The following is a 6,813-nucleotide window of genomic DNA, read 5'->3' as shown; positions in this document are numbered from 1 at the left end:
AGGATAATGGAGAGGAGTCTCCGTGAGGATCCAGTATTGATAAGATAGCAGAAACCTGAGTCCTCGAACCAGACCAAGGACTCACTTTAATGATCACTTGCAAGTAAAGCAGTTTGGGTAAAAGGTTTACTGTGTGATACACTGTGACATACCACAGCTTCCACTACAACAAGATGTTTTGTTTATTTGTTTGTTTGTTTTTATATTTTATTTTATTTTATTTTATTTGGTTTTTTTTCTTTGTAGGAGGAGGTTACAAGGCTGGAGGGCAGATATGAAGGGGAGGGAGGATTGGGATTAGAGTGCATGGTGTGAAATTCAGAAAAAATCAATAATAATAATAATAATAAAACATGACCAGGCTGTGGTGGCACACATCTTTAATACCAGTACTCAGGAGGCAGAGGCAGGTAGATCTCCTTGAGTTTGAGATCTACCTACAGAGCAAGTTCCAAGACAGCCAAGGCTGTCTGAAACACTGTCTGAAACACATACATACGTACACACACACACACACACACACACACACACACACACACACAGCATATAAAGATGGAGCTGGAGAGGTGCACAGCTGTTAAGAAGACTTACTGCTCTTGCACAGGACCTAGGTTCAGTTCACACAGTTCGTCATGAGGGAAGTCAGCTAGGGAACTCAAGGCAGAAACCTGAAGAAAGGAGCTGATGCAGAAGCTATGGAGGGTGGCCACCACAGCTGCCGCTGGCTCTCACTCCTCTCGGCTTGCTCAGCCTGCTTGCTTACACAGCTCAGGACAAATCTGCCCAAGGGTAACATCACCCTCATGGATCATTAATCAAGAAAATGCCCCCAGATAGGCCAGTCTTATGGGGGAGAGTTCTCAGTTGAGAGTTGGTCTTCTCAGATGATTCTAACTTGTATCAAGTTGACAGAAAACTAATATACCAGCCCGGTTACATTTTGTGTTATAATAACATTTGCTGTTTTGCAGCTGTAAGTGATGGATATTGTGTGAATGATAAATTCAAATGTTACAAACATTTATATAATATACATCTGTCCACAGGTGCTGGTTTTTTTGTTTGTTTGTTTTGGTTTTTTTACCTATAGAAAATGTTGACATTCTCTCAATAAGTGGGAATTTCCTCTCCTTCTCTACATGGTCATTTCCTGATGCCCCACTACCACCTCAAACAGAACACATCTTCTTTAAAAAGAGCCCTGGAGATCTCACTTTCTTAAGCTGTCCTTTTAGTTAGTTTCCTACTTGGAACTTCTTTTAATGAACAGCTTTTATTTTCTCCAGAGTTTTTAGTTACTCTTGTTTTTACTCACTACCTACAAATACTTTATTAGGTCCTCAACCATGAACTTGCGTGCCCATTTCGTACAGATAACTTTCTCTCAGTGAACGTGGACATCATGTAATCTGGCCCAATTCTTCAGTAATTGTTGGCTTAGTGACCCTAGAATTCATCTCCAAGTTCTGCAAGGTCAGTCCTGTGAAAGCTTTCCTGTTGCTTACCATCTTCATTTCCCTGAGAAAGAAAAGCTAAAATTGTAACCAAGTACACGTCAATGAAATGTATGTCCCATGGGGCTAAAGAGATGGCTCAGTGATTAAGGACACTTACTGCTCTTGCAAAGGACATGGGTTCAATTCTCAGCCCCACACGATGGCTCACAACTATCTATAACTCTAGTTCCAGGAGCTCCAATATCCTCATATGGTCTCCATAAGTCAGACGCATATGTGATATCCGTAAGTACATCCAGAAAAATACTCATACACACAAAATAAATGCAAAGTGTGTGCATTCCAGACTTCCTTTCATTTTAGTACTAGATGCGACAAAATTCCAGAACTATTGCATAAGATCATTTGTTTTGTTTTGTTTTTTTACAAGAGCACAAATCTATTTTTATTTACTCTGCATTAGTTTAAATCCGGGATGGGTACAGCATCACATGGATTCTGTGTCCAATGGCCTTTGCAGGAAGATTGCTTCGGAATTTGGCAGGAACCATGCCACTGTCTCCATGGGCCCAAGTTACCTTCCCCCAGATCACTCTGGTTTTGTTTGGTTTGCCTCCAGGAGTTACTGTATTGTTTTTTGCTTTGTACACATAAGCACATCTCTTGCCTAAGTAGAACTCAGTTTCATCTCGGGAATAAACACCTTCAATTTTAAGAAGAGCCGTGTGCTCTCTTTGGTTTAGGAGACCTTGCTTGTAGCCAGCAAAAGTGGCCTTGCACCACAGCCTTCCAGATATACTTGCTTTTAGAAGTCCTGTTCCCAGCAGGCCTCCACAAGCTCCAAGATGGCGGAAAGAGCACATAAGATCATTTGTAATATTTTTGTTGTGTTGTGCTTTTGTTTCGGGGACAGGGTCTTGCTATATAGCACTGGCTGTCCCTGGAACTTAAGTAAGATCTGGTTGGCTTTGAAGCCATGCTATACCTTTTACCTCTGCCTTCTGAGTGCCAGGATAATGGGAGTGTGCCACTATGCCTGACTGCAAAGTGTTTTAAGGTATCTCAACTCAGCAGTGTTTTGCCCCCTGGATTTTTGCTTCCTCTAGACAGTGGCTATGACAATTGATGTTCCACTAACTGTCCTGATGATATAAGCTTGTTAGGAAAATGTAAATACCTAGTTCAAAAATTATGTGTGGTCATCATATCAAACCTGAACTATCTACTTCGGGGTTTCTTTTATGTAGAAATGCAGTAAACTGAGATCTTGTTTAAATTACTGCTACTTTTTTTTTAATCACATGATTAGTAGATCTAATTCTAAGTTATCTCATGTCTTCCTCTCCCCCCCCCCCGACCCCCGATGACATCCCACCCTTTCCCTCTCAGTGCTGGCCATTGACCACAAGTCCTCACATGCTACACAAGCACTCTGCAACTGAGGCATAACCCAGCCCCTGAGATGCCGTCCCAGAAGTAGCACTGGTTAGTTTTATAGCCATTCACTAAAACAAAAATGGAATTTAGTGTGACTCTAAGTCTATGCTTTCCCAAATATACTACCTCCCACAAACACAGCCAAAACAAGCAAAACTTCTCAGCCAAAACTTTAGTAGGAGACAATTTGTTTGGAGTACTTTCTAATAGAACCAATAGTGAACGTCTAGAGAGAACCAAAGGAGACAAGGCAAGGGACATGAACTAAACTAAGGTTTGGAGTCAGGAAGATGTTGCAGAATATTTGATCACACTTTGAACCCTGAGATTGTATTATTTACTGAAAACAAAACAAAACGTTTCTAGTTGTGGTGTGGGTCAGCCTTAGCACACACCTTTAATCCCTGTGGCTGGAATACAGACTTGCCCTTAGTACACACCTTTAATCCCAGGCAATGAAGGGAACGTTAGTTTGTAGAAGAAAGCACCCATGGTTAAAAGTACTGTTTAATTGAGTGAGAGACAAAGTGAAGAAGCAGAGAAAGATTTGACATCGTAGGATATTCTCAAACTCTCATGAGACAAGAGAGGAAAGAGAAGTTACTTAAGAAATGGCAGCGCAAAGGAGAGAAGGCAGTTTTATTGGAATAATTGTACAGAGACAGGGATTACTTTTATACTTGAAAGCATTTGTCTACCTCTCTCTCTCTCTCTCTCTCTCTCTCTCTCTTTCTCTCTCTCTCTCATATGTTTACTAATTTTCTGTATTCTTGTTCCATCTTTTCATTGGGAGTCTGTGCCTTTTCCTATCACCGTCTATGAGATCTGCATGTACAGACATTGATCTCTTACTAAGGGAACTAACTGTACTTTCTTAGTTGACTACTAGTTTCATTATAGGTATAGGCTTTGACATAGCGTATGAACATAACAATTTCAAGTTTTATTCTATTGCTTTAAATTGTTTCTTGAAACTGGGTCTCTCTGTGTAGCCCAGGCTGTCCTAGAACTCTGTATGTAGACCAGGCTGGCCTCTGACTCAGAGAGATCTGCCTGCCTCTACCTTGAGTTTGAGTTTAGCCTGCTCTACATAGTGAGCTCCAGGACAGCCAGAGCAAATAGTGGGACCCTGTCTCAAAAACCCAGAGAGAAAGAAAGAAAGAAAGAAAGAAAGAAAGAAAGAAAGAAAGAAAGAGGAAAAGGAAGAAGAAAAAGAAGAAGAAGAAGAAGAAGAAGAAGAAGAAGAAGAAGAAGAAGAAGAAGAGAAGAGATAGAGGAAGAGGAAAGGGAAGAAGAGGAGGGGAGAATGAAAGGGAGTAAGAAGAGGAAGAACAGGAATGGGGGAAGAAGAAAAAGAAGAGGAAAAAGAAAAGAGAAAAAAGAAAAAGAAGATAAGGAGGGGGAGGAGGAAGAGAAGGAGAAAGAGAAGGAGGAGGAGGGGAGGAGGAGGAGGAAGAAGAGGAGGAGGAAAAGGAGGGGGAGGAGGAGAAGGAGAAAGAGGAGAAGGAGGAGGAGGAGGAGGAGAAGAAGAAGAAGAAGAAGAAGAAGAAGAAGAAGAAGAAGAAGAAGAAGAAGAAGACATGATTAATTTCTGTGAGCCTTTAGTTACTCAAGCTCTGTTTTCAGCAGTGCTTCTGACAAGGACTTCCAAGCCACCTAAGCCGTTGTAATGGTCACGCTTTAATGGTTCTGCCATATGGAGCTGGTCCATCTAGGCTCCAGTTCTCTCACAGTCAGATCCCTTTGGACTGTTAATGACAGAAACCCAGTATGAAAAGGCACTACTCAAACAGTAAACTACCCCAGAGTAGCTTCCTCCTCTGTATCCTCCACTGAGCTTCCTGAGGTTTCAGTTACAGTCAACTGAGGACTAAATGTATTACATGGAAAACTCTAGGTTAAAAAAAGAAGTCATAAATTTAAAATTGCAAGCCACTCTGGAGGACGTGATGAAATCTCTCTCCTACCTACAGCATGAGCCATTGACACTGTATATGCAACCCATTTATTATCATTGAGCAGCTCCCTCAGTCCGCAGGGCAGCTGTCAAGGTATAGTTGTGCCTGGGGTCATGGAACCTGTATTTTATGTAATAACAGTCCTGAAGCTTAAGAGTCATGGTGCTGGTAGTGTGACGGTGTCAAAGAGAAGCTGTGAGGTGTCTCATTTAAGAGGAAAGGGTAAGAAGCAGAGTGAGTGTCTTCTAAGGTTGCTAAGGGCTACACCATGAACCGTGGAGGGGGGAAAAGAACGTTTGCTAGCTTTGCTGTATCTCAAACTGTGCAAGGTACAGCCGCTGCCACCATTCGTGATAATATACAGGGTGTGGTTAAGATAAAAAGGGTATTTAATGATAGACTTCGGTGCCCTCCTTGGTGTTGGAACATGTCTTTTATAGACAAGGAGGGGTGATACTATTATATTTCATGTTCGTGAGAATGAGGAAGGTTGAGGACCTGGAAGCCACATGTGAAATTTCTAGGAATCTGCCAAGTGGTTCCGTTCTCCTCCAGTGGCCAATTTCATTCCCCTCTTTGCCGACACACCCTGGGAAACATAGCTATAGCTAACCATAGCCTCACATGCTACCTTCCTGGGAACCTGACAGTATGCTCATCCCAGCACAAGTTGGAAATGACTCCTTTACATTACTGAGCCCAGGAGTTAAGTGCCAAACTGTCTGGTGTGGACTTGTATTAGCTACTTTTCTGTTGCTGTGATAAAATATACTGACAAAGTTAACTTAAGGAAGAAATGGTTTATTTTCACCTATATTTCTAAGAGGATAGAGTCCATCACAACAGAGAAAGCATGCTGAGAGGAGCAGGAATATAGCCAACCATATTATCTACACACAGGAAGCAGAGGGGACAGGAAGTGTGGCTAGGGTATTCAATCCTCAAAGCCATCCCTCCCCCAGTGCCATACTTCCCCCAGTAAGGCTCCCCTTCCTAAGGTTCTGATAACCTTCACAAACAGGACACGTTACCTGGGAACAAGTGCTCAAATACATGAGCTTGTGTCTGGGAGACATTTCTCATTTAAAGCACCACAGTACCTTCATCTACTTACCGGAACCAGGGAAAGGTCATCTTCTCCATGTCAAGTGCTCTCAGCTCTGAGAGAGCACCTCACAGGGTTATTGTGAAGAATCGATGAGTTAATTTGGGAAAAACAGTTCAACAGTGCCCAACATTGTTCCAACATTGATGTGGAACCCATCTCTTTGGCCAGTGCAGTAGTCTGCCATCAGAGAGCATGTAGAGTAAGGTGTGGAGTCTCTGAAAGGAGAGCCGGTTTCTCTCTTCTCCTCAGGCCCTTGTCCGTAAGAGAAGTTCTTGTATCTGCTATGAACTAGGATACTAGTTTACCTTTTTGGAAATTTTTAATATATTGAGTGTAAATTATGAATTATCATGATTAGTCCTCAGTACCATACTATAGCTGATTACCTTGGCAAAATGTATTCAAGTATCCAACCCTGGTTATTATGTTTTGAATTTAAAATATATTATTTCACATATTTTTTCATTGCATATTAATATCCTCTCCCTTCCCCCAAAAGAATTTGAAAATGATGTCATGAGTCATGAACCTATTTGATGATAAAAATAATTTTATCAACCTTTTGTAACAGTACCCTGGTTTCTAAGTCCTCTTCCATTTCATTGATATTTTTCTGCTTTTAAACTAAAGCCATGTTGGCTGTTAAGATGGCACAGTGGTTAGGAGAACTTATGGCTTTTGCAGAAGATCAAAGTTCAAGTCTCAGTACTTGTGTCACAGCTGCCTATGACATCAGCACCAAGGGATCTGATGCCCTCCTCTGGCCTCCTTGATCACTCATGTGCATGTGTAGGCATGCGCGCGTGCACACACACACACACACACACACACACACACACACACACACACACAC

The 6,813-nt window shown here is 41.8% G+C and overlaps 1 pseudogene; it reads right to left on the bottom strand.

The window, feature by feature from the left end:
- Positions 1–1,921: 1,921 nt before the first annotated feature.
- Positions 1,922–2,320, bottom strand: LOC114630555 (annotated as a pseudogene).
- Positions 2,321–6,813: the final 4,493 nt, after the last annotated feature.

The sequence above is a fragment of the Grammomys surdaster genome, unplaced genomic scaffold (genome assembly GCF_004785775.1).
Source record: "Grammomys surdaster isolate TR1022 unplaced genomic scaffold, NIH_TR_1.0 341, whole genome shotgun sequence".
Taxonomy (NCBI): Eukaryota; Metazoa; Chordata; class Mammalia; order Rodentia; family Muridae; genus Grammomys; species Grammomys surdaster.
This window is presented reverse-complemented; position numbering and strand designations above follow the sequence as displayed.